This window comes from Lissotriton vulgaris, chromosome 1_1 (assembly GCF_964263255.1).
Source record: "Lissotriton vulgaris chromosome 1_1, aLisVul1.2, whole genome shotgun sequence".
Taxonomy (NCBI): domain Eukaryota; kingdom Metazoa; phylum Chordata; class Amphibia; order Caudata; family Salamandridae; genus Lissotriton; species Lissotriton vulgaris.
In genome coordinates, this window is record NC_141685.1 from 783,445,024 (window position 1) to 783,471,827 (window position 26,804).

Sequence of the window (26,804 nt, forward strand, 5' to 3'; positions counted from 1 at the left end):
GTACAATTTAACACATGCAACCAACAATACATTACAGATTGAAGTAATTTGTCATCATTTGCACCCAAAAAAATTCTTGAGCCCTTTAAATGTTTTTCATTAGCCCCGCCAATAGTCCCGCCTCTAGCCCTACCTCCTTGCCACGCCCCCAGCTCATCCTGATGAGTACCTGTACTTTTTTTTCCATTTAAAGCACTACCTGTTCTATAGGAAGCAACGTAGCCCTCTGAATAGTAAGTCAGTGATAGCCGGCGAGATTTGAGCTACCCAGGGCTTTAAGTGGGATGAAGAAACTGGGTGGGGGGTCTCTAAAAGAAGTGTGGAGGATGCAGTTAAGGGCATGGTTTAAAACACATAAGCTAAAAATGTGTGCTTAGCACAGTGTGCTGCCTGATTGCCATTTTGCTGCTTCTGTGATTGAATCCAGATATATAATACAAAAAGTAATATTACCCACAACGTGCTAGGGCTATTGAGTTTGTCACTGGCTGTTAGTTAAATAAGATAGATAAGCAACAACTATGGCTTTGTTGCATATAATATTGAAAATACTTCCGTTCTGAAAAGATGAGACTGTACAAGAACTGAAACGAGTCTTTTTTGAAGTTACCTCAAGAAGAGTGGTATTGATGCTGAGTTGTATTTTTTTCACCCGAGAGTGAGGGCAAAAATGAACAGCCTGGTAAAGAGCCGTTTCGCCACCTGCTTTTTTAGAACTACCGGGGCTGTGTCCCGGCTAAACCCGGCCCACTTAAAGCCCTGGAGCTACCCCTCTTTTATGTGGAACGAACAGAAAATGCTCGTGTTAGACCTCAGTTGTAAATGAGACCCCACAAATAGCCATCCGTTTTCACTGCCCTGGTGTATCTGCACTGCAGTTATACCAACGTCAGTAATGTAAGCATGCACAAACCTTACCCAATCACCACGCAGCGCCTCGGGTCTGGTAAAGTGTGTGAAGATATAACCGGTGCAGATGCAGAGTAAACCTATCGTGATCCAGATCTGTCAGTAATGAGACGCAGGGACGTCAATCGGCCGCTCCTTCGCTCATAGTAACTCCCGAGGGGGTAGGAGGAGGGAAGAGTTCTCGTGTTACATAGCTCTGGAAAATTCTCTGCAGCCCACTGCTGCCCTTCACAACACGTTCAGTGAAGACAGGCAGCGGGCTGTCTCCGCTACAAAAAACATGGCCAGAGTCCTGTGTCCAGTTCGAAATGTCATCCACAGCGACTCTGTGCTTCCCCCTTTTACTACGTCGATTTAGTTTACAATTGCAAATGCAGAGAGCTGCAGGTACCATAATACGAAGCAGCACAAGCTCAAAAAAAGAAGAAAAAACGCACAGAGAACTGTCTAAATAAAAACATGAAGCAGTAACTACCTAAAGTATTACGTTCCCCCACATCCCTCCTCCAGAATTCTTGGATACCCAATTTGGCAGCTATCTAAATTTATTCAAATGTATCACCTCAACCGCCAACGTTGCCAAGGGGACCCATGTCACCTGTGTGACAGCTTAAATCAGCCCCAGTTTTTTGGCCAACAGCAATTTGCATTCTGGAACTAGTGTTTTGTATATTTACATTAAGTATAGTAGGCTTGAAAAGCCAAGCCTGGGAAATGATTCTGGCTAAAACCCCGACTACCCAAACGTGTCACCCATCACCGGGCAATTAATTGACAGGTAAAGAAGAGCACCGACGCACAATACCACCCAACATCTGCCCAACCTCATGACCCACTCCACCGGAAATCTTCATCTCAACTGTACCCTCAAAAGGAGTTCTAACTCTAGTCCATTTTTCTCTCACCAAACATTCCCTCCCACATAAAAGTATTCAGCTTGAACTGAAATGCAAAATAAACCGACAGATTCCTTGAAATTGATTAGTGACTTAGAATTACAAGATAGATCCAGGTTATAGAAATGCGCCTTTTTTCCAGTCCTATGTTTTCCTTTAACAAACTAATGCATTCTGGAAGTTGTGATTTTTTATCTTTTCAATCGAATTAATTGAACTAAAGCTTTGTAGAAAGAAAGGCCATAGGATTCTGGTGGGAGGACTAGTAAAGTGACAATTTAACTAGCCCTTAATTCCCAAATGAAGTTATTACTTACTTTGCTTTGGCTCGTTCCACAGAAGCCGTTCTTCCAGCTCTGGAAAAGTTCCTCTTCCCAAGGCCTCCTTGCACGAAAGAGTGGATACTTAGAAGTGACGAATGGATTTAAAGCAAACCAGAAAAATCCTGTATTTGAAGTTCAGGGATTAGTTATTAACAAGCCTTATCCGGGAAGGAAGCCAGCTCTATAGGGGTATCTGCTTGCTGTTGGGTTTGAGCCAAGCTGCTGTGTTCGTGTTCAGTTCTTTCTACTTTGCTCAGAGTCCACGGCTACTGCTTACTGTGCGTTCTCACGCTATGCCTCTGCGCCAAACATTAACTTTAATGCTACGTCTTCCCGTTTATTTTATTTTTTGCTGAAGCGGGATATTTTTAGTGGCGGTCTTTTAAGGGGCTTGGGTAATAATTAGTTGCTGGAAGGACTGCCCCAGACAGTCCCGAAAATCACTGTTTATCCGCTACAGTGAATTCATGTGTGTGTCCATCATGAAAGTGTGTGCTGGGTAGAACAGAAGGGCCCCAGTGGAGAATTAGGGGGCATGAGGAACAACACAAATAGGCAGGAAGGTCGGAGAAAACTCTCTCACACAGTACGTGGGAGAAGGAATGCAAGTCCTTCCTGAGCTCTCTACTGTCACGTGACACATCAAGGACTGATGTTCCGATCCTGTAATGGTATTCACTGCTTACCGTTATCTGCAGGATTTCAGGAAAAATTCGCTGTGGCAGCCGTGTGAGGGAAAGGTAAAATATGCTGGACGTTGTTAAAAAGTGAATTCTCCAGACTCAAGTTAGTTTAAATCTGGTTTATTTCAAGAGAGTTAAATTCACAGCCCTCACGGACCTAGACCTAGCTCCAACTGCCAAATCGCATTCCATGAGAAAACATTCAGTGTTAGAATGTAGAACATACCTACATCATTAATGGCTATACTTAACCATAACACATCTTCTTCCCTATATGATAATACATGAAAAATAAACAATGCATTTATAAATACAATATTAACAAAAACAGATGTTCATAAGAAATTAGTAGCTACAACACTTATACAAATTGATTAATGAGTATACATTAAATAATCATTATGCCATCTTAGTTTTCTCAAAATTCTGTCAGAACTTTGGTTCAAAGAAATATTATCATGATAATTGAAAACAACTCGCTGTGAAAGTCGAGTGTTTATTTGTGACTTTCACCAAACGAGATGTATTCCAAACATCACCTGAATCCAAAATGACTATATTCTTCTTAACAACAGAAATTACAAAAGGACCCATGAACCTTGAATGTCCTTTTCTGATAATACCTTGTTTGCAGACAAGAACAGTATCACCAACATTCCACACAACCTGCCTAGTAGAGTGTTTCACATCCAAAACATTTTTATATTTATTTTGATATTCTCTTCTTTTTGCAGCTAATTCAGAAAGAGTTGGTTGGTCATGTATGGAAATATCAGATTCCATCCAAACTGGATTTAATTTGCAATGAGGTTTCCTGCCTCTGAGAACTGCAAATGGTGACACACACGTCACACTATTAGGTGTCACTCTATGCGCCCACAAAGTTTCTCTTTATTTTTTGTATGCATATCATATTTTATAAAAATTAAATCGATACAATATTCTTATGGCCCCCCCTTCACACCTTTTATCCAGTTATCAATAGGTAACCACATTTTTTGACCTGGTGTTCTAGAGTGCCTACCCCTAGTGGAGTAGATAGTTTTTTCTTGATTATATACAGCCAAAAACCTGGCAAGCCACATTTGAAAGGTTGGAGGAGCTATTTCTTTCCAGCTAGCTACCAATAGTATCCTATATACTGCTGTCCCAATAAAGAGACATGATTCCTCCTCCTTGCTCAAACCAAGTGTACAATCGTAGCCCAGATCGAAAAGCGTGGATGAAGCAGCTAATCTGTGTCCAAATACTTCCCCCCAGTAACTGCCCAACCCATCCTTTAGTACCAATAGTTTATCGCAATCATAAAACATGTGAGTTAAGGTAGCAGGCCCCAGCCCGCATCTAGGGCAGTGGTCATCTAATATTTTCCCCTATGTAAACAGCTTAGCCAGGGTGAAGTATAAATTAAAGATGGTTTTATATAATTGGGCTTTTAAACTGGGGGATAGAAGTATCTTTGACGTTAAGAGTAAGTTCATGTCAATATCGATATTGGGATTGGTAAGTGTTAAAGCCCAAGATGATTCTGTATGCTCCAAATCATCGGGTAAGCTATTTACGAGTAAATCATACAATTTCCCAATTCTAAATGAGTTGGTAGCCAAGATATCGAGAATTTATTCTTTGCAATAAAATCCTAGGGGTCTTTAATTTAAGAATAGTTTTAATCTGCATACATTTGAAGAAATGTCTTTTTGGGATTTCAAACTTGCTCTGTAAGATTGGAAACTTGCAGTCTAATTTGCCTCCCAAAAAATCCCAGACTGTTCTTATACCCACCTTTTCCCATTTCTTAGCTTATCATCATTAACTAGCAGGGGCAATAACGAGGAACCCCATAATGGGGTATACCGATTAAGTTTCGGAATTGTCAAAAAACTTGAAACCTTCCTCCATATTTTCCATGCGCTCGTAATTATCTTAAATTTAGTTTTTTTAAAATAGCTTGGCTCTACTTGTTTCAGTAATAGCCCCTGAGTTTTTTCCCAAATAAAAGTTCATAGATAGAGGGTATTTCTGATGCTGACGTATCTGCTTTTGGGATCATGATATTAAGCAGAGGGATCATTTGTTGAAGGAGGGCAGCCCAGTGGTACAGCATGATGTTCGGGATTGCCTAGCCACCTCTGTTTTGTGGCAACGACAGGTATTTAAGTGACCTCCTAATCTTTCCATATTGCCAAATCAAATTTGACAATTGTGAATCTAGTGTTTTAAGTATGCTATCTTCTACAGCTAATGGTATTGCACGAAGCAAATATAACATTTTTGAAAGTACATTCATCTTCAAAAAATTGCTCCTGCGAATGATAGATAAATGCAGGCTATTAATTCTCCTAAGGTCCTTCCCAATATTTTTAATCAGGGGGTCATAGTTTAATTTATTAATATCCCCTACTCTTGGGGTTAAGCATATCCCTAGATAACTCGCCTTATCTACTCGCCTTGGATCGTCATAGTCAGTATTGTCCGTACATGTTTTGTCTTTGTTAAGTGAGTATCCAGAATATAAACCAAATTGTTGAGTAATTATGTCTATTTCAGAGATTGCCTCCGCAGGATTGGGTGTTAGTATAGCCACATCATCGGCGTATGCTAACACCTTTGTCTCATAGGCATCTACGCAAATTGGCTTAATTTTCTGGTCCTGTAGTAGCTGAATAATCAAAGGATTCATATAGAGACCGAATAGTATTGGAGAACAAGGGCAACCTTGTCTCGTTCCCCTAGATATATTAATCGTACGAGATTCTTGCCCATTATCTGCAATCTTGCCTTCGGGTGATAATACATAGCTTTATTTGAATTGATGAGATTGGATCCAAAGTTGTTTAATTCGAGTACCCCCCATAGAATCTCCCACGACACCCGATCAAAAGCTTTCTCGGCATCGAGGAGGATCATTGACATATGGCCCCTTGTGCCGGACATGAAATCAAAAAGTGAGATGACTCTGCGGATATGATCTGTCAAACCTTTACCCGGAATGAAACCATGTTGCCAGGGGGAGACCAGATGCTCAATGACCCTCCCAAGCTGATTAGCTAAAATTTTTGCGTAGAGTTTGGAATCTGAGTTAATCAGAGAGATTGGTCGGTATGAAGATGGATTCTCAGCAGGTTTATTCTTTTTGAGGAAAATAATTATGTCCGTTTCCTTCCAAGAATCTGGAGGATTTCCGGTCCGTTGTATTCCGGTAAACAAGTCATGCAGAAGGGGCAATATTCCAGTACCTAATATTTTATAGATTTCTAAGGGGATTTTGTTGGGGCCTGCGGCTTTCCCCGAGTCCAAACCGGACAGGGCTAATTGTATCTCAGTGACACTAATTTCTTTCTCAAGATCTTCCTTAGTTAGGTCATCTATTGTTCTCCCTGGTCCAGAGTTTTCTACCAGTTCTGTCGCAGCTTTCCTAACTTCAGTAGCGTCTTGTAAGATATCATCTTGATATAGCCCTTGATAATATTGCTGAAACCCTTATCAGAATCAGTATATTTATAGCCATCTATCTTGATGGAAGCTATAGCTTTATAGGAGACCTTCTGACGTGTACGCAGAGCCAGTTGCTTACCAACTCTCTCACCATTCTCATATAAATTATTTTGATGTACCTGAAATGTTTCAGCAGATATCTTAGTTAGCCAACTATTCAATTCGGTTTTAAGAATCATTATAGGGTGAAGAATATGGACTCCATCGTTGCCCTGAGCTATTGTTAAAACATGCCCATCCTCAGTTCTAATCAATTCTTGTGTCAGTTGTAGATTTCTGGCTTCTCGTTGTTTCTTTATTCTTGCCACATAGCTGATAGTTTCCCCTCTGAGGGCTGTTTTAAAGCAGTCCCACAAAATCCCTCTAGAGGCGCTATAGCGGTTCATATCAAAGTAGCTCTGCGCCCAATCTTTGATATATTTCACATAGCCCTCATTAACTAAAAGCTTTCTATCAAACGTCCATTTGGTGCGAGGTCTAGTAAAACTAGTTATATCTAATACCAAAATTAGAGGGTTATGATCAGATGTAATTTTTGGGAGTTTCTTCACTTCTGCCTTACAAGCTAAATCGTGTGAGACCAAAAAATAATCTATCCTAACATATCTGTTATATGGGTTTGAAAAATATGTATACCCAGGATCAGGATGATTTTTTTAATCCCAAATATCAATTAAATCGTGGCTATCTCTTAGTTGACTTATAGCTCTGAATACCTTGGGTTTGCGACCTGAGTACCTATCTTGTGAGTGTCTACTAAATGTAGGTCCTAGCGAAATATTCCAATCCCCACAAAGAATTATTGATTTTGACCAGGAGGCGAGTTCTAGGTCCAGATCTTCAAAAATGGGAGGGTCGTCTTGGTTTGATCCATAAACTGAACAGATAGTAATGCCAGATGTCAGTGCTACAATGGCCCACCTCCCCAGGGGATTCACTACTTGCCCACAAAATTTCTCTTAATGCAGTTTTTAAAGACACTTTGTTTAGAATTGCTCTCTGAGTCCACCTTTTCACAATTTTATTTATGCTCTCAGCTAATCCATTTGCCTGTGGTGAAAACAGAGCAGTTTTGAGATGAACAATAGCTAAACTTAAAATAAATTGTTTCATTTCATCCAAAACAAATTGTGCTCCATTATCACTTATCAAGGTTTTAGGAACACCTTCCCTTGAAAATTCATATTTCAAAAATTCTATAACAACTCTAGAATTAACTGATGGAACACATTTTGTTACTACCCACTTGGAAGTATAGTCTACAAGTAGAATAACAAAACGTTCATCATGATTAAGTAACTCAAAAGGGCCAGCAACATCAATACCTAATTTAGTCCAAGGTTCATCAGTTATACTCACAGGAGAAATAGGTGCAGAACTTGTTTTTTTTAGATTTATCATTATTGGCACATTGCCAACAATCCTTCACCACACATTCCACATCATGGTCCATCCTTGGCCACCAATACCATTCACGAAGTCTAGCTTTAGTTTTGTTTTTCCTCAAATGCCCTTCAAGAGCTAAATTAACTATTTTTGACCTGAGATCACAAGGAGCAACTAAACGTTTCCCTCTCAAAATTTTATCATCAAGAATGCTCAATTCGTCTTTCACACAGAAATAGATGGACATGTCTGGGGACAAAGAATATTTCTCCGGCCACCCATTGACAATAAATTCTTTCAAAATAGCAAAATCAGGATCATTATCACATGCAACAGTGCACTCCTTATCCTCTACAGCAGATTCAGAAACCCAATTTATCCCAAGATTTTCTGACTTGCTGAAATCAGATTGAATTGGCAACCTGGACATGCAGTCTGCCGTACAATTTTTGGAACCAGGAACAAATTCAACTGAAAATTTTTAATTTGACAACCCATCAACCCAACCAGAAATTCTTGAGGAAGAATTGTCAATATCCCTACAGGTGAACATTTTAGATGGCGGTTTGTGATCTGATCTCACAACAAAGGTATTCCCCATAAGAAAAATTCGAAAAGGAGAATTGCCCAAAATACTGCCAATGCTTCCCTTTCAATGACTGAATACCTCTCCTCTGCTCCCTCAAAGCTCGTGAAGCAAATGCTACAACTTTCAAATCACCATCAACAACCTGAGAGAGTACAGCACCCAACCCGCAAAGACTTGCGTCAATAGAAAGAACAGTCCTCCTGTTTACATTAAAATTGCCTAAAGTAGGCATCCTAGCAATACAATCCCTTACTTCATTAAACGCCTGGTCACATTCATTGGACCAAACAAACTGGAAACCTTTCTTCAATAGAGCTCTCAATGGTTGTGAAATGGAAGCAACATTTTGTATAAACTTAGAGCAAAATTCAGCTAAGCCAAGAAAGGAACGTATTTGGTCTTTGTTAGTAGGTTTAGGAGCTTCAATTATGCTTTTGGTTACTCTAACTTGGGACTAATCCCCTCACTGGAGATTGTGTGACCAAGATAAGTCTCTGACATCACTCTGAATTTACATTTCTCTTTTTTAATGGTCAATCCTGAAGATTGTAATCTCTCTAACACCTTCCATAAAATGTCATCATGTTCACAAAGATCTTTGCCACACAACAAAATGTCATCCTGAAAAAATAGGACTTTATTCAACCCTTGTAATACCTGTTTCATTATTCTTTGAAAACATGCAGCGGCGGAAGCAAGTCCAAAAGGCATCCTTAAGAATTGGAAAGCCCCTACCAGTGTGACAAACAATGTTAAATGCCTAGACTCTGGATGTAACTTAACCTGGTGCTAAGCGGAGGACAAATCCGTTACAGTAAAAATCTTAGCATCTTTAATAAGCGACAAAATCTCAGTGATATTCAGCAAAGGTTGCCTATCAACCCAAATATATCTATTCAAACTCTCAAATCCGCACAAAGGCAAATTTCTTTTCCTCCATTCTTTGGTGCCAACACCACTGGAATCAACCATTCAGAACTCTCTATCTCCTCAATAACCGCTCTCTCCAAACGCTTGCTGATTTCACGTTCTAATGGTTCCATCATCATGTGAGGAACCCTTCTTACTTTAGACACAAATGGTACTGCACAATTCTTTTAAATGATCTTGCGTTCAAATTTTTTTAAAAGTCCCAAATTGTCACTAAAAACAGAAAATGCTCCAAAGATATCAGTAGGTAATTCAGGTTTAGCCAGTAACAACACTTTTTGTTCACTGCTAGGATTGAGTGTGATACCCATATCCCTTTAATGTCTCCATCCAAGGAGATTGTCACCCCTTCTCGCTACATAAACCTTTCATACAGTTTCACGGTCAGAAAACTGAATTTTCTTGATACAATATCCAATTACATCAATTTTTACTCCTCCATAACCTACCGGATTAATGTCTGAGGGCAATAATTCCACATTCTCACATCCAAATGTATTATCCCATTTCTTATCACCAATCATAGTATATGGTGATCCAGAATCTGCTAAGACCATTACTTTCCGCCCTCCAACAGTTATTTCACATTCTGGCATTTCAATAGGATCTACATCCACACTTCCATCCTCACGTATACTGGAAATAACATTAACATCTTGACCAATGTGAATTATGTTCTGTTGCTTTGCTGCTCTACATACACGAGCATAGTGACCGTTCTTCCCACAAATCTTGCAAAACGCAAATCCAGCAAAACATCCTGGACTATTTGTCCAATGTCCATCACTTCCACATCTGTAACATTTCGGAGTATTAGGTTTAGCATCAGAAGAAGGAATTTTTATTTTCTCAAATTTCCTTTCGGATTCTTTGTTACTTGATGCAACAGATTATTCATCAATACTTTTTTCCACATCTGTAGCCATCTTGTTATTGACCCTGTAGACCTCATTGACAGGTGACTCACAACTGTCTTCTTTAGTTAAAGAATTATTATCCTTACATTTATCATCCCTCATTTCACGTACCCACATACTAGTGTTTTCTATACCTTCAATTATTGCAACAGCATCTTTCAAACAAGGATTTTTGCTTAAAAGCTTTTCTTGAACCTTAACATTATTTGTACATTTCACAATTTGATCCCTAATCAATGAATCAGTAAGATGCTCAAACTCACAGGTGCGAGCTAATGTCTTGAGAGAGGCAACATAGTTTGACATTTTTTCTGTCTTCCCCTGCACCCTTGAGAAAACTTATGTCTTTCCAAAACTATAGTTATATGAGAACCAAAGTGCCTCTCTAACATGAGTATAGACATATCATAAACATTGCTATGTTCTCATGACTCACGGACAATTTCAATTACATCAAGACTTTCATATATTCCTCTACCCTCATTACCTAAATTGTGTAGAAGTATGGCTTGTTTGCGACAAGCAGAAAACGTTTCTCCACCCATTGCTATGAGGTAGGAATCAAAAATAAGTTTCCATCTTTCCTAAGGTAACACTGGAACATCTTTCTCCGTTAACAAATGGGGAGGATCTGATGAAGTAGTCATGTTTCCAGACAGTAATAAATTAATTAACTCTAATGAATGATAATAAATAGCTGTAAACATATAACAATGTAGAAAGTTAGTTGTCCATACACTCTACTTCCTCATATGTGTCTAATACATAGAAGTTGTTATTGTAAGGAGGCATCAATTCTTCGGAAGAAACTTGTATGATGACATCATCAACTCGAGGAATCCAAAAATAAAGTAATTGAAAAATTTCCCAAAATTCAGTTAGGCTTACCGTAGAGTACAGACCACCAAAAATATATTGTGGATCCAATTCATGTAGCTATGTTCGAACTAAACCCTTTGAATTCTATATTTACGAGGGTTACTTTCCTGCCATACGTGTGTAATCGGAGATTTCCTCTGCAATCAAAATGATGGCTACGTCGTTGAGATGCGTTTTCTTGAGAAAGTTCAACTTGTTTTTGCAACACGCTGAAAGGTACAAGCAGGAAAATAGTTAAACACCATCTAGAAAAGTACTCACGGTAAATTTTTTGTAACAAAAATTCTTCTGGCAGTAACAGTAATTGTTGTTTAACTTCCGGTTGTGGTATTGCTCACAAAGTCCGTCAGCTAAATTTCAAGGTCCGAGGTCGAGACCAAAAACGCAATATTCAGTAAAAGTACCTTCCGTGACAAAATTAGTCACTTCGAGATGCTTTTCAAGTGCTTCCAATTTCCCGTCATCATCTCCATATATTATGAGGCAGTTCCTAGATAATAGGGATTGAAATAAGGGTGAGTTCGTAGAAATCAAAATATCAAATATATTGTGTAGGTTTTTCCAGCTCCATCGTCGCTAGTGTTAAAAAGTGAATTCTCCAGACTCAAGTTAGTTTAAATCTGGTTTATTTCAAGAGAGTTAAATTCACAACCCTCACGGACCTCGACCTAGCTCCAACTGCCAAATCGCATTCCATGAGAAAACATTTAGTGTTAGAATGTAGAACATACCTACATCATTAATGACTATACTTAACAATAACAGACGTTTGCTCTGTTTCTCTGATGCAACCATGTGAAAGGAAAGCATTCCGAAGCATAGCAACCGTGGAGTTAAAAACGCTGCGAGGATAATCCTGCACACATCCCCTGCGACATTTATGAAAAAATCAGTGTCAGCTATACATCTTTTAAATAAAGCACTATTAAACCATGCCATGTGTCTGTGTTTTTCATAAACTGCTTTAAGCCCCCCAGGCTGTAGAACAAAAGTTACAGCCTTAGGCGTGCTTGATTTTGGGCTGAAAACCTGGGGGAAGGGGGTTCATAAATTCATTGACCCTGCAAGCATAAGGCCCTTATGAAATTCATTTGGGGGGCTGCTGCGATGCCTCATGTAGTGTTAGACCTGGCATCATTGGCGTGGGTCTCCCTTCTTCTATTCGATTCCTATCTTTTATGTTGGCTGGATTTAGATGCTCTGGGAGCTGTGCCACTGCTAATTAGTGCCACAGCGCGAATGGAAAGGGGCGACCACTCGGTCCCCCCGAACGTATGGCAGAGTGCCTCGATCCCCCCGGGAAGCCATTTTGGGCGGGAGGCGCGTCTCGGTTGGTATGCCCGAAGCGGCGTAGCCGGGGCGCGCTTTTTCCCGCCCTTGAGTGGGCTGGCCTAGACACTGACGCCGCCGGCCACGCCCTCGGGGCAGGCAGGGGCGGGTTTACGCCCGCCCTGAAGATGGATAAAAGGAGACGCAAGACCAGAAGACATCCTCTTGTTCCTGTGCTCTGAAGCTGCACCTCCTCGCTGCACGTGAGCTCGAGACGGAACGAAGAGCCAATTTTGAGCGTTTTAATCGTTCTTGTTTGTTTTTCAGTTACTTTGTTGGAGAATGCCGAAGAAGGTTGGAAAGCGCATGAATACCGACCAGATGCTGCGTGTTCTCATGAAGGAGATGTCCGAGCTAAAGAAGCGGGTGGACAAGAATGAGGAAAGGGGTCCAAAACGTCCTTTGGCGGGAGCAGCCCCGGGAGGGAAAAACAAGAGGCCCAGGAGGGGGGCAGCGGGTGATGAGATCCCCGGTCCCAGTGCCCCGCTCGAGGCCCCAATTCCCGTGCCAGAGGAGGGGAATCCGATCACCCCCGTGTCCGAGGATGATATGCCGCCCGAGTTGGCAGCACAATTGGCAGCGTGGTTGGGTAAAGGTAACGAGGGCGCCACGGCTGTCGAAGCGCAGGCGCTGATAAAGCAATTGCGTGAGAAACGGGAAGCAGCCAAGGTGCCCGTGCCGGCTGCAGCAGGGGACAAGACACCAGGGACGATTGCGACCACAGAGGCAGCGTCAGGTGCAGGTAAGCGGCCATTGCCGATCGCGAGGGATGAGTCAACACCCTCTCGGAGAGAAAAGTTGGGGCAACATGTTCCTTTGGCAATTAAGGAAAAGATTTGGGCGGGGGAGTATGTGAACATTTTTTCATTGCTTGTTGATCATTATGAGGTGGAGCATGTAAAGAGTCAGAAGGATCTCATGCATCCGAGTGTTTGGCGCGCAAAAATGGCCGCCTTTAAAGTGAATGAGAATATCGGCAATTGGGGCAATGCCTGGGGAATCTTTACATCAATCTTGGGGGAACGTAGACCTGAGTTGCTTTCCGAGTTCCCAATCTACCAATCACGAATCATGGGGTACTCGACATCGCACCAGGGTAATCATTGGTTTTGTTACGATAATATGTTCAGAAAAGAAAAGGAGCATAATAAAAGTTTAACCTGGGATTGTTATGATGCCTTGACTTGGGATAAAATGAAAGAGTCAGGAATGTTGAAAATGCCGTTGGTAGGAAGTAATGTGGGCGAATCCTCCCGACAATATGCGGGGACGCCTTTTCGATCAGGTTCGGGTGCCGACGATCACTCGAAACCTACCGGCAATACAGGAAGAAAGGGTTTCTGTTTTAATTACAACAGAGGTAAATGTACGAGACCGCAGGGATCGTGTAAATTCAAACATGAATGTAGTGGTTGTGGGTCGTCCCATCCTGAGGCCTCGTGCAGAGCCAGAACGGGTGATAACGGGGGGAGAGGAGGTGCCAAACAGGTCTAATATAGTCCGAGGGGCGCCTTTACCCACTCCCATTGATACCCTGGCAATGATTCCTTGGCTCAAGTGACTACCCGGATCGTACTTCTGCTGGGGTGCTGCGAAACGGTTTTTCGTATGGTTTCCGCATCCCGGTAGGGGACTTTCAGGGTGTGGATAAGTGTAAAAATCAAATTTCCGTCTTGCAGCATACAACCGTAGTACAGGATAAGATCCGGAAAGAGGTGACTCGAGGTCGGGTCGCTGGCCCGTTTAGTGTACCCTCGGTCCAGAATTTTGTTTGTTCCCCCTTAGGGGTAGTCCCCAAGAAAGACCCTGGAGAGTTCCGACTGATTCATAATTTATCGGCTCCACGAGGTTTTTCCGTAAATGAGGCAATCGACCCAGAAATGTGTTCGGTGCGGTACGCATCCTTTGATGAGGCCGTAGCCATTTTGAATCGCCCGGGGCGCTGATGGCGAAGTCAGATATCGAGTCAGCGTTCCGATTGCTCCCGGTACACCCAGACGACCAGCGTCTCCTAGGTTTCATGTTTCAGGGTTGTTATTACATGGATAGGTGTATGCCAATGGGGTGTTCTATATCCTGTGCTTATTTCGAGAAATTCAGTAGTTTTCTACAATGGGTCTTCACAAAGAAAACGGGTTTCCAAGATGTAATGCACTACCTTGATGATTTCCTGTTTCTTGGGGCTGACGGGGGTCTTGAATGTGGCCGGGCCTTGGCCGAATTTTTGTGTGTTGATGAAACAGTTTGGTGTGCCATTGGCGCCGGGTAAAACAGTGGGTCCTACGACTTGCCTCGAGTTTCTGGGGATCGAGTTGGACTCCATTGAGGGGTGTTTCCGTTTGCCAGCCGAGAAAGTGTTGAAGTCAGGGCTGCGCTGCAACTGTGTATAAATGCATCAAAAGTTACGCTGCAACAATTACAGCAGGTGGTGGGACAGTTGAATTTTGCCCTGAGGGTAATACCAATGGCCCGCCCGTTTTCCCGTTCAATTGCCCAAGCGATGGTTGGCCTTAAAGAAGGCCATCATCGCACGAGACTATCAGCCGAGATCCGCCAGGACATGCGTATTTGGTTAGCATTTTTTGGCGGATTTCAATGGTAGAATCGTCTGGAATGAACCAGCCGTGTCTTCTGAAGAGCTGGGGCTGTGGACAGATTCGGCGGGAAGCGTAGGTTTTGGCGCCATTCTCGGCACAAAAGGGTCGGCACAAAGATGGCCGACATGGTGGCATGAGAATGGTCTGACGAGTAATATTGCTTTCCTCGAACTGTTTCCCATCTTGGTGGCCTTGAGAACATGGCCTGATGGGTTCAAGGATCACTCTGTCATATTTTGGTCTGACAATATGACCGTGGTCGAGTGCATCAATAGTCAGGCAGCACGTTGTAAACTGATCTTAAGACTGCTTAAAGAAATTGTTTTACTGTGTATGCAATTGAACGTGCTATTCAGAGCAAAACACGTTCCAGGGGTGTTGAATCAGGCGGCTGACGCACTGTCTCGTTTTCAAATGCAGGCTTTTTCGGGTTTCCTTCCCTCAGCGGACCCGGAGCTGGCACCATTTCCCGAAGCTCTCTGGTCTCTCGGTGCCCCGAACTTCGTCACCTCGTGGGAGAGAGTCTAGCACCAAGGACGAGGAAGGCATACGAAGGGGCGTTTAGGGCCTATTTAGCCTTTTTGGGGACTGTTAGAGAGCGACTTTGGGGTCACGAGGAATGGGTAGTGAATTTCCTGTTGTCCTTACGTAGGGCTGGGAAATCGGTGGCTACGGCCCAGAGGCATCGTGCTGCCATTTCCTTGGTTGCCAGAGCACACGCTATCCAAGACCCTACAGCGTCTTTCGTTGTGCAGAAAGCGCTGCGTGGGTGGCAACGCCTGGAGGGTCGCAGAGTGGATTTAAGGCGCCCGATAGGTTTGGATAGATTGTCCCAGTTGGTGGCTACACTCCCTGCCACATGTTCATCTCAGTTTGAGGCGGTGCTGTTCCGAGCCGCTTTTACGCTAGCATTTCACGGGGCAACGCGGGTAAGCGAACTAGTTGCGAGGAACAAACTGGATGTGGCGGGGGGTTTGTGCCAGGAACACGTTCAGATCAGGGGAGAAACAATGACTGTCTCCTTTGTAAGGTCCAAGACGGACCAAGATGGGTTGGGTGACTGCGTCATCATACGCAGGATTCCTGGGTCCTCCATATGTCCGGTAAAGTGTTTAGAGGATTACCTAGCACGAAGGGGGCATCATGGGGGGGGACTTTGTTAAGACACGCGGACGCCACCCCACTGACGAAATTTCAGTTTCAGCGGGTGCTTGCGATGTCAATTGCCGCTGCGGGCTTGAACCCGGGCGATTTTGGGACCCATTCCTTTCGGATAGGGGCTGCTACGGAAGCTACAGCCAGGGGTCTTAATGTTGAACAAGTGAAACGAGTGGGGCGTTGGTCCTCCAATTGTTATAAAAGATACGTGCGGTTGCACATGTTGTGAAGCTGTAATTATGTACTCTGTACTCACGCTTCTTGTTTTTGTTTGGTTTCAGTTACGCAAGCCTACGAGGCGGGGCGGACTACGCAGTCGACCCTACACCGGGCCAGCGGTCAGACATCACCGGCTGTGAAAAAGGAGGTGTGGGTCGTGGGCCACTCATACGTGAGGCGTGCCGCAGACGTATTCAAAGCAGGTGACTTGGTTCACGTAGCTGGGGAATACGGGTACAGGATGTCCTTCCACGGAAGGGGCGGTCTCTGTATTGACCAGTTTCAAACATTCTTTGAGGATTTGTTAGGGCGGACAAGGTCACCGCCGTCTATAGTTATAGTACATGTTGGGGGCAATGATTTGGTCACCATCGGTAGACGACTACTCCTGGAGGCAATGCTTTCCACTGTAAGTTGGTTGGCGAGGAGAGTTCCGGGGGGTACGATTACATGGTCCCATTTGATTCCACGAAAGGTGTGGCGGGGGGCTATCTCTATACCTGCTTTGAATCATTCCGTTAGAAAGCTTAACAATAAAGTGAGTAGGTTGTTCCGTTCCAGGACATTGCATTCTATTTCCCATGGCTGTATTAATGATGACAGGATGTATTCGGGGGATGGTGTGCATTTGTCTTGGGTGGGGAATGAGTTATTCTTAGGAGACTTCTTAGCATGGTTAAAATCTTTGAAACATGACCTTTAGGTAGGAGTTTTTGTGGGGAGTCCGGATAGCCGGTCAACTATCCGGCCTTGTGGCGGTAAGGTCATGATCGGTGAGCACTAATTGGAAGATCCCTATGAGTGGGCGTCACCCAACACGGATGGGAGCGCTCGGGGGAGGTGGCCTTTGGCCCCTCAACGGGGAGGCGGTCCCTTCTAAGGATGGGTCGCCGAAAGAAGAGGAAAGGCGGTCAAGGCCCCTTCCTGTGTAGGAGGGGGTACAGCCCCCTCCTGGGGAATTTCCCGGGGCCAGTGACATCTGCAACGGCAGATGCGGTAAGTTGTGTGGGGTTGGGGGGAGGTCTACGATACCTTCTAGATACCTCACACGAGTTCGAACGACCTTTAAATGGCGTCGAGTTGATAAGTGCCCCCGTCAAGACAAGGGAAATTGTAGTAGTTGCACGTGAGTACGCCTCAGTGCGGTCGCCCCTCCCAAGTGGGGGGGGTATGTCTGGTTAGGGATCTTGACACCGGTTACGACCTTGCCGTTGGCCCTTAAACGTTAGGATGTACAATTTCAATATTTCAAGTAAATGTTTTGTAGGATGTTAGATCGGCTAGGAGAACCTCTGTATTAGAGAATCTGTTAAAGTTAGCCAAACATCGCAATGTGGTATGAAATTGTACATTAATGTTTAACCGTTTTAACTTTTTGTTTTAATAAATACGGCCGGGAGGGTCACTCCCTCCCACTTCCAAAAACTTCAAGAACTGTTTCCGGTTTCCCTCATTTGGGGATTGTGTTGAGAGGGGGTGGCGGGTATCTCAGCCATATGGAAAGGGGCGACCACTCGGTCCCCCCGAACGTATGGCAGAGTGCCTCGATCCCCCCGGGAAGCCATTTTGGGCGGGAGGCGCGTCTCGGTTGGTATGCCCGAAGCGGCGTAGCCGGGGCGCGCTTTTTCCCGCCCTTGAGTGGGCTGGCCTAGACACTGACGCCGCCGGCCACGCCCTCGGGGCAGGCAGGGGCGGGTTTACGCCCGCCCTGAAGATGGATAAAAGGAGACGCAAGACCAGAAGACATCCTCTTGTTCCTGTGCTCTGAAGCTGCACCTCCTCGCTGCACGTGAGCTCGAGACGGAACGAAGAGCCAATTTTGACCCACCCACCAGCCCCTGAGGACAGCTAGTTTGTTTTAATAAAGTTGATCAGTTATTCTATTTCGTTTTCAGGTTGTTTTGGTGTTATGTTGATATTTAGTGTGTAATAAAGATTGGTGTAATTTTCAGGTTGTGTGATTAAAGAATTTCGGATTTAAGGTCCATTTAGTACAGGTTTTTTCGGTCATAGTGGCCAATGTAGTTTCAGTTAAGTAGCATTTGTCGTATTTATTTCGGTCAGGCGGTAGGCGGTAAGGTCATGATCGGTGAGCACTAATTGGAAGATCCCTATGAGTGGGCGTCACCCAACACGGATGGGAGCGCTCGGGGGAGGTGGCCTTTGGCCCCTCAACGGGGAGGCGGTCCCTTCTAAGGATGGGTCGCCGAAAGAAGAGGAAAGGCGGTCAAGGCCCCTTCCTGTGTAGGAGGGGGTACAGCCCCCTCCTGGGGAATTTCCCGGGGCCAGTGACATCTGCGACGGCAGATGCGGTAAGTTGTGTGGGGTTGGGGGGAGGTCTACGATACCTTCTAGATACCTCACACGAGTTCGAACGACCTTTAAATGGCGTCGAGTTGATAAGTGCCCCCGTCAAGACAAGGGAAATTGTAGTAGTTGCACGTGAGTACGCCTCAGTGCGGTCGCCCCTCCCAAGTGGGGGGGGTATGTCTGGTTAGGGATCTTGACACCGGTTACGACCTTGCCGTTGGCCCTTAAACGTTAGGATGTACAATTTCAATATTTCAAGTAAATGTTTTGTAGGATGTTAGATCGGCTAGGAGAACCTCTGTATTAGAGAATCTGTTAAAGTTAGCCAAACATCGCAATGTGGTATGAAATTGTACATTAATGTTTAACCGTTTTAACTTTTTGTTTTAATAAATACGGCCGGGAGGGTCACTCCCTCCCACTTCCAAAAACTTCAAGAACTGTTTCCGGTTTCCCTCATTTGGGGATTGTGTTGAGAGGGGGTGGCGGGTATCTCAGCCATATACTCCCTGTGTAATGATGACTGGATGAATTGGGATAACCATATTGCCTAGGTCTGTGTAGCATGTTCTAATAACGAGTTACCCTCCATTTCACTGTTTACTATTGTTAAGTTATCCGTTACCATAGGCCACAATGGGCAGGCTGAGGATTATCTTCCCTAATCCTCTCTGACCTCAGGAACTTGATAGGAAATTCGAATTTGATATGTTTAAGCTCAGGACATTGAGCTACACCTTTTAGTAAGGACCCTTTATATATTCCATGTTCGAAAATGCCTCTTCTGGAAATGCGGTATTTTCTTGCCTAAGCTTTCCTGTAGGCTTTGCTAGTATGTGTATTGGTTGTCTGGTTTTGAAGCAGCAGGGCCAGCTGGGTCAGACCTGGCTGGGGAGAGAGATCGGCATTCAGAGCATGTAAATGTAAATCCAGTACTTTTAAAGCGCACAGCTACCTGTAGGCATCCCTGCGCAGGGGGCCGTCGGGAAGATTAAGCGACCTATTGCCCAAAGTCACATGGTGCTGGGCTGACCTGCCGCCAATGACTGGGATCGAACCGTGATCTCCAGCATCCGGCAACAGTTGCCCTGGCAGCTGTGTCACACCTCTTTCCCAAGGGGAGGGGTGACTCTTTGATCTGAGTAGGGCCGTGCCTTGCAAGGTGAATGATACTTCCACCTCCCACTGGGCATCTGATAGCAGACCACCTCATTCTGAAAATGCAGGATGTCACCTTGTAAACCAAGTGCTCCCCGACCCCACCAAGCTGGTTCTGGCTGGATTGAGTGATTTTTTACTTTAGAGAACAAAGACTTTTTAGGTATAAAACGCTGCGCTGGAACCTTGTTCAAGTGTGTTTCTTCTGGATGTCAAGACAAAACTCTGTCTGAGTGAACAGAGGAAAGGGCTTTGAAACTTTTACCAAGCTTGCCGAAGAAACAACCAGAGGGCCGGAATCGAGAGCGCCTCCTGCTAAAGTCTCAGGGACATTAGACTTCACCCCGTCAGCCGTCGGAATACCTGTGTGAGGAATTCTACTTGCAGGTGTGGCCTCCGTTGAGTAATCCTAAGCCTCTAGTTCTACTGTAAGGAGCGCAGACTGGTAACCCTTGTTAACTCTGTGTGTGGGCCGCTGCAGCTATGAGAGAGCTGCCGCCGCTGAGAGCCCGCCTTAATTTGAACCTTCAGAACCTTTGCTGAATCTGTGTGGGCCGCTGCAGCTAAGAGAGAGCTGCTGCCGCTGAGTGCCCGCACCTTTGCCAACTTTGCATCATTGTGATTTGTCCTGTGGGCCGCCACAGCTAAGAGAGAGCTGCTGCCGCTGAGTGCCCCTACCTTTGCCAACTTTGCATCATTGTGATTCGTCCTGTGGGCCGCCACAGCTAAGAGAGAGCTGCTGCCGCTGAGTGCCTGCTCCTGTGCCAATATTGCATCATCATGAATTGTCCTGTGGGCCACCACAGCTAAGAGAGAGCTGCTGCCGCTGTGAGCCCACCATGGAGCTGCACGACGAGAGTCATCGCCATCACCAGCCCAGACCACTGCAGCCGCGTACTGCTGCCGCTGAGAGCCCACCTGTCCCCGAGTGCCAGAATCATTGTGGGTGCACGCTGCGGACCACTGCAGCCAAGACTTGTGGACGCTGGGAGGCCGCCTGTCACCGTCTCCGCTTCTTCTACGTGCTGAGTCCCCTTTCAACAGCAGGTATCTGGTGCGCAACGAGTCGCTTGGGCCCTGGCCTTGAACTCAGTCAGTGCCACGTTCTGGTGAATACGTTATTGCATTTGTAAGTACCTACTGATTTACATGTGTGGTAGCTTGTTGAAACACTTTGAGAGTCTTGAGTTAAACTTTAGATAAAGATACTGTTTTCTATAACTAATAGAGTTGTGTCCTTTTGTGATGTAATTACTGCCTTATTGTGCATGGTCATAAATGCTTAACACACTGTCTCTGAGATAGGCCTAACTGCTTGTGCTACATTACCACAGGGTTGAGCAGGGGTTATCAAAGGGGGTAGCCCACTTGCCCTGACTTAGGAAGAAGGGTCCCTATTTGGGCATTGGCACCAGCCATCACCATCTAGTGACCCCCATTTCATGTAGCATTTATTATTAACCAATCTTGCGCAGACCCTGGGCCCTTGTCCACCCTGGGGGTATCAGATGAAATAGTGATGGCGCCCCACACGTTCCTTTATCTCTTTTGAGCATGTTTACATAGGCAGAACTACCAAATGACATAACTCTTGTACTGTTCTTCTCCTGGTGTCTAGCCCTAGCCTGGTTTGGGTTGGGCTTCAGTGTGCCTGGGCTGTATCAACCCTGGGTTAGTGTGACAGCTAATTAGAAGATTATCTTTCCCACCCCTTCCTCCTCAGGAGCTGAATTAAGCATTATTAATTTCTCCTTTTTGTGTGGGGAGGACTTTGTTCCCTCTATTTGAGAGCAGAGTAATTAACTTGGCTCAACAAGGTGAAGAAAGGCCTGGAATTTGATCCTGAGCTGAGTCACAGAAATATGACAATTTTTGGCTGAACCAAAAGGTGTACCCGTAGGTTCTTGGGACCTACATACTCAATTTAGCACACATGTTTCATCCTAGTTTGATACTTTTCTGGACTTTTTAGGCTTAGGGGAAATAAAAGCAGATTTCCCTGTACATGTATAATGCAGTGAAACAGCAAATAACCGAGTAAACCCTGCTGATATAACCTATGAGGACCCAACAATATTATGAGGCCTATCCTAGGTCAACAGCTAACCTTACAAAGTCCCCTTTTGGGCCAGGTTATCTGTGCATAACTACCAGGCTGTGCACAACCGTAGTGTCACGTGCAGCCAGCACGTGTGTGAACATAAATCAAAAATTAGAACAGATGTCAAACTAAGGCATCATATGTGAAAATCCTATGGACAAAAGAGCTTCAAGTGAGTACTCCTATAATAGAACAGCAAGTAATCTAATACATGGAAGGAAAGTTATCAAAAAATTAACAACTGCATGCCTTACGATTCATTAAACACAAGCAAGTGAGACTTCATACAATGTGGATATTATACCAATTAAAGCAGTGGCTGAAAAAGGACAACAAAAAATATGTTAAAAAGCAAGGCATTCAAGATTTATTATTGAGTCCCCTTGGATGAATTCCATCCAGTCTTTTCCTCTGTTTGTAGAAGAGTTATTCCCAAATTGCATTCAACATTTTGTTGTATAGCCTTGACAATCTGGATTATCAATTGGCTAATGGTATTGTCATTTCCACAACTTGTGTTGCAACAGTCAATTTAAGAGTTCTAGTTCTGAGGTTACTTTTCTGTTTTGAAAATGTTGTTTTCATTTTCCGTTCTGTTTTCCTATATATAAAAGTCCGCACTGCCACTTCAATACAATGCAAAATTTGCGAAGCCGCCTCAAAGCCCAAGGAATTATATTGCATTGCAAAAGCCCTACTTTAACTACCAGAGAAACCCCAAGACTTTTTGAAAGCCCAAACTCACTGCGACAACTTAGCAGATTTCTTCCTCTGCAAAATCGAAACGATCTACACTTCTTTTCCCCATCCTGCCCACCTGTCCAATAACCCTCCTGAACCCGGGCTTCAGCCCCCGCCATACTTTATCACTTCCCCCCTCTAGACTCCACCACTCTAGAATCTATTATGCATCAGGTAAAATCCGGTTCCCCCAATGACCCCGCACCTCCACGCACTCTACTCTGAGTCACTAATCACATTCTACCCATCATTCTAGAACTACTCAATGCCTCTCTATCTACTGGTATCGTTCCACTTCCATGGAAGCAAGCTATGGTCAAAGCCCTCCTGAAAAAAACGAACTTAGATCATAACAACCCCTCCAACTATCGACCCATCTCCCTGCTGCCCTGGCTAAGTAAAATCCTTGAAAGACACGCCAATACGGTGTTAACAGAAATCCTAGAGTCCAACAAACTCTTGAACCCCACCCAGATGGGCTTTTGCCCCCTCCACTTGACTGAGACCGCCCTGGTAGCAGTAACGGAGGAAGCCAGGAGGATTCTGGATAGTGGAGGCTCGGCGGCCATCATCCTTCTTGACCTCAGTGCTGCCTTCGACACTGTAAGCCACAACATTCTACTCCACTGACTTAGCAGGAAGGGAATCTCAGGAACGGCATTCACCTCGTTTAAGTCTTTCCTCTACAACCGATCCTTCCAGGTATTTAAGGGTGACTGCACCTGTTCCAGCAAACCCTTGAGCTGTGGCATCCCGCAGGGTTCCTCCCTAAGCCCCTTGCTATTCAACATATACATGAGCCCCCTAGCTGAGATCGTCCGCCCAAGGTTCAAAAGAGCTAGGTGTGGGGGCCGCTCATTCTCCCACAATCTCGCCAAGCTCTGGAACTCCCTCCCTCTTCTACTCAGATCAGAGCCCAAATTACTCACCTTCCGCAAACTCCTAAAAACCCTCCTTTTTAATAAACCAGAATAAGCTCCCAACTGTCTGGCAAGAAGCGCAACTTCAGCAGCGCTAGGACGCTTAAGGGTAGCTATCGCGCTATATAAATGGTCTTTTCATTTCATATTCAAGTGATAGTTTCACAAGTAGTACATTACTTTAGCTGGAATGTATTTCCTCTTGAGTAGGGGTGCTGTGTTCTTCATTAGTTATATTACAGTGTGCAAGCATAGATGCATGCCCTCAGGTTGACTCTTGTTCAGTGTGATTACCGTAGTAATCACCCTATAGTGTACAAGTGAGGTATCCTTTTTATCAGGAGGAGTTTCAGAGCGCTGGATGGTAAGAATTTCGGGGATTCATGCAGATTTCAGAACTTTACCTCACATAAATGTGAGGAAAATCCAGGATTGCAGGCCAAGTTTAATATTTGCAGGCATTCGGAGCAAGACAGCATAGTGGGATCCACACAAGTCACACCAACCGGAGCTTCCTAGGCTATTCAGTTTCCAGACATGTCTGGCGTTTGTAGGTTTCCCTGGGTGCCGCCCGGCCCAAATATCAAAGCTACGTAAATAGCAGAATGGGTCCATTCGCAAGTAAACATTTTGATGTTTCCGAATTGCGTTTATGCCCTTTTTCTGTCATAAGGGATAGGCATAGCCACACAAGTTGGGTACAGATTTTACTCAAAGAACTGTAGGAATGCTGGGTGGTAGGAATTTTGCAGATCCCCACAGATTAAGGAACTTTCCCTCACAGAATTGTGAGGAAAATCTTTGATTATAGCCATGTTCAAATTTTCAGGACATTCTGGGTAAGAAACCCTGGTGGGATCTACACATGGCAAACCACCCTGAAATCCCTTGAGTATTTAGTTTTCAGAAATATCTGACCTTGGTTGTTTCTTTGGGTGCCAGCCGAGCTTGGGCCCAAATATCACAGCTATCCTCATTGCCAGAATGGGTCAATATGCAAGTCAAAATCTTGAGTTACCTTGCTGCATTTTGGGCCTTTGCTTTCATGGGCAATAAGACCAGCCTCACAAGGTGGGTGCCATTTATTTCAGGAGAAGCGTGGTAGCGCTTGATAGTAGAAGTTTTGTGAATCCCCACAAATTCCAGAATTTTCCCTCACAGAAATGTGAGGAAAATCTGTGATTTTAGTCAAGCTTGCAGTGCATTCTGGGTAAGAAAATTCAGTAGGAGCCACGTAAGTCACCCTACTCCCTAGGTGTCCTCCGAGCCCGGGCCCAAATACCACAGCTAACCCCATTGCCAGAACGTGTGTATTTGTAAGGGATAATCTTGATGTTTCCTTGTGACGTTTCAGGGCCTTTCCGGCTGCAGGCTATACTCCCAGACACACAAGTGGGAGTACTATTTTTTGGGGAAAAGTGTGGAAACACTGCGTGGCAGGTATTTTGTACATTCCAACAGATTCCAGAACTTTTGTTCACAGAAATATGAGGAAAGTTTGTGAATTTAGCCAAAACTGGATGTTTGCATGCCATTCTGGGTAGGCCAGCCTGGACCTCCCAAGTTGACAGTTTTAGAAAATGTCTGGGTTTGTTAAGCAATCTTGGGTGCTAGCCAAGCCCAGGCCTAAATATTAGATCTACCCACATCACCAGACATGGTCAATTTGCAAGGCAAAATATTGATGTTTTCAAGTTACATTTTGGGATATTTTCTGTTCCGAACGATACACCTAGCTGCTGGGGTAACGTTTTTATCGGGAGAAGTGTGGAAAGTCTGGGTGGTAGGAAATTTGTGAACCCCACATATTCCAGATACTTCCCTCATATAAATGTGAGGAAAATATGTGGTTTCAGCCAAAATTTGACATTTGCAGGCATTCTGTGTACAAAAACATAATAGGATCCATAGTGGGAATCAGTAGATTTCCTTGGCTGCCGCTGAGGCAGTCCCCAAATATGGCAACCTCCCAAATCGCTAGAATGGGCCAATTTAAAAGCCAAAATATTGATGTTTCCTTGTTGTGTTTTGGGGCCTTTCATGAAGAAGGCGCTTGGCTCAGCCACAAATGTGGGGTAATGTTGTTATCAGAAGAAGTGTGGGAATGCAGGGTTGTAGGAATTTTGTGAATACACAAACATTCAGATACTTCCACTCATAGAAATGTGAGGAGAGTGTGATTTCATCCAAGGTTTTACACTTAGACGGCAACCAGCATACGCACATGTTGTGGAACTCTTGCAAGACACACCATCCTGGACTCCCCTAGATTGCTAATCCAATGTATGGGTTTGGTAGACTTCCATGGTTGCTGCACCAGGCCCAAATACTCCAGCTAGCCACATTGCCAGAAGGGGTCCATTTGCAAGACAAAATCTTGATGTTTCTGTGGTACGTTTTGGGGCTTTCCAGTCGGAGACAATAGGCTGAGCCACACATGTGGGGTGCTGTTCTTATCAGCAGAAGTGGGAATGCACAGGGTAGCAAAAATGCAGTAGCCGCTGCTACCACACAGGGGAGGTGGGGCGGGGTGGGGGTTCGGGAGGTGGGAGGAATGTAACAATAAAAAAAGGACTTACCTTAACCAGCCAGCCGCCGCCTCTCCTTCGTCCTTGTTCCCTTCATGTTCCTGTCCCGGCCGGTGGTAGTAGGAAGCACCCGGGCAGACAGGCTCCCCGGAGCCAATCATAACGCAGCAATGCAGTGTTGTGATTGGTCTGAGCGCCATCGATCAGCTCTCCGACTGGAACAAAGAGACTCTGCATGTTTCTGACCAGGCTGTGTAATGCAGCCTGGTAGGAACATGCAAAGTGCGCATGAACTGTTTGGTCGGCCCAAGAGGGCCGGCCAAAAAGTTCATGCGCACTTAGGGAGTGAACACCATTCTTCTCCTGCTCTGGCCAGACCTGCACCTCCCCACCACTAACTGCAATAGGGAAAATAAAATACTAATAACAATATGTTATTATCATTTTATTTTCATATTGAGATTCCTTAAGTTTCCCTTACAGAAAATGAGGGAAATCTTTCATTTAGCCAAAAATTGTCATTTGCAGGTCATGCTGGGTAAGAAAACATAGTGGAATTCATTCTAGTCATACCACCCAGGACTTCCCCTGGATGTCTAGTTTTTAGATATGCCTGGGCTTGATAGGTTTTCCAGGCTGCTGGCTGAGTCCGGGCCCAAATACTGAAGCTTCCCACTTCACAAGAATGGGTCAATTTGATCACCAAAATCTTGATGTTATTTTATTGCATTTTGGG

General features: G+C 44.5%; 1 protein-coding gene across 2 annotated transcripts in view; it reads right to left on the reverse strand.

Moving 5' to 3' along the window:
• The window catches only part of LOC147747822 (dimethylaniline monooxygenase [N-oxide-forming] 2-like), a 386,278-nt gene extending 384,053 nt beyond the window's left edge, over nucleotides 1-2,225 (reverse strand). The window contains exon 1 of one of the 2 annotated variants that reach the window (XM_086956244.1): nucleotides 2,123-2,225. The gene's annotated coding sequence lies outside the window, so the exon portion shown is untranslated. Of the gene's footprint in view, nucleotides 1-918; nucleotides 1,040-2,122 lie in introns of those variants that run through there. The other variant, XM_086956251.1, reaches the window with a different exon arrangement.
• Between the last annotated feature and the right edge of the window lie 24,579 nt (nucleotides 2,226-26,804).